The sequence below is a fragment of the Geospiza fortis genome, unplaced genomic scaffold, assembly GCF_000277835.1.
Source record: "Geospiza fortis unplaced genomic scaffold, GeoFor_1.0 scaffold54, whole genome shotgun sequence".
In the NCBI taxonomy this organism is placed as follows: Eukaryota; Metazoa; Chordata; class Aves; order Passeriformes; family Thraupidae; genus Geospiza; species Geospiza fortis.
Genome location: NW_005054301.1, coordinates 7,622,711 through 7,624,323, shown reverse-complemented (window position 1 = coordinate 7,624,323; position 1,613 = coordinate 7,622,711). Strand labels below are relative to the sequence as shown.

General features: G+C 37.0%; 1 protein-coding gene across 1 annotated transcript in view; it reads left to right on the top strand.

Annotated features, from left to right (window-relative positions):
• Positions 1–1,613, top strand: part of PAX9 (paired box 9) — a 21,292-nt gene that overhangs the window by 4,311 nt on the left and 15,368 nt on the right.

Here is a 1,613-nt window from a genome sequence, read left to right as displayed (position 1 = left end):
CGGCCGGGCCAGCGGGCACGGCCCGCCGCCGCCTCCGCCCCTGCGGCCGCGTTTTACTCTGTCCGCAGCGTGCTCTGTAGTCAGGGGAATAATTTGAAAATGAGATGTAATTGCTTCCTACATTAAGCATTTTTAAACGCTTAAGTAGACGACGAATTTCCTACGTTTTAATTACAACACAATATAACTGTTACTTAATAAATCTCTGTCTAAATCTTTGTACTTGCTAATCATGTCCCGTGCCAGGAGAAAAGCTATAAAAGGCTCAACTGTTACTCGTTGGGAAAGCACAGGTTTTGAAAACATTTTTTCCGTGTGATGGAAACATTTCAAAATGCATCAGCGGTCTCAGACACACTGACTTCCCGGCCACGCATTTGTTGTACTTAGAACCAAGTCGAAGAAAACCCACAATCGCTGTTTAGCATTTTCCCTGTTCAAAGACAGAGGCATTGGACGTATTTTTTGAGTTCTGTGTCTGGTTTTAGATCCATGTAGAGGAGACTTTTGTAGCTCGTGTTTGGTGGTGAGAGTAGCTGAATCAGACTCACATTCAAGATGCGGAGCACAAACTGTGGGAGCACTTGCAAAGAGCGGGCAGAGTGGGAAATACTGTAGATCCTGATAGTGAACAGCTACTTCATTACATATATTGCCTTTTAAACAATACACCACCCTCAATGCTGTCCTATTTGTTTTGTTTTTCTATTATCCCATTATTTTTATGTTCGTTTCATAAGACAAATAATGTGCGCCGTAGTGTAACCATATGGTTAAAGATAAAATTAGACTTAGATTTAGTGTTACTACTTCTTCTAAATTTTCTTTAAAGACTAAAATAAGCATTAATAGTCTTGCTAAAAAATAGTAGATATAGCTTGTCACTACTCTGTAAGAGCAGCTGTACTGTGGCTTCATTGTTTTAGGTTCCAGGCTGGGGCTTCTGCACGCAGTCCCGCTGAAATATTCACAGTTCATAGGCTGTAAACCATGGCCTCTGATGGATCTCATTTACTTCTACAGATGTGTTGAGAAACAGCATTTTATAAATTGAGTTATTTTCAGTGCTGGTTTGGAAACTATTTTTTTACTTTTTCCGTTTTTCTGTTTTCTTTTCAATATTTATGATTTCATCTTCATAATATATAACTGTTCTATTGTCAATATCAGTTTTACTTTAAAGTTCTGTTCAACCTGAAAGATCACCTGAAAAATGCTATTTAAACATATGTGCTATTTAAAAACTGAGAAAATTGCTATTAATAAAATGGAATTCATTTATCCAAATAAATTGTCCAGAGAGTTTCAAAGGGCAGAAAAGCCATTTTCAGAACCCTGCTCTCTAAAGGAAGATACAGAGGAGGTTCTTCTCAGCTTCTTCCCTGTAATAATATAGGTAAATACAATTTGGCATTGGAAAGTTCTAACACACAGACCAGTCTATAATATAGTATTCAGAATTGTTATCCAGAGAATTAATTTGAATGTGCATTAATTGCTTTGTCTGTCACAAGTTCACTACCTTTCTAATTAAGAATATGTTAAAAAAATAATACTAAATAAGGATGGGAAAATGTGATTATTTGCAGTTTTTGCCACATTCCTTTTGCCAA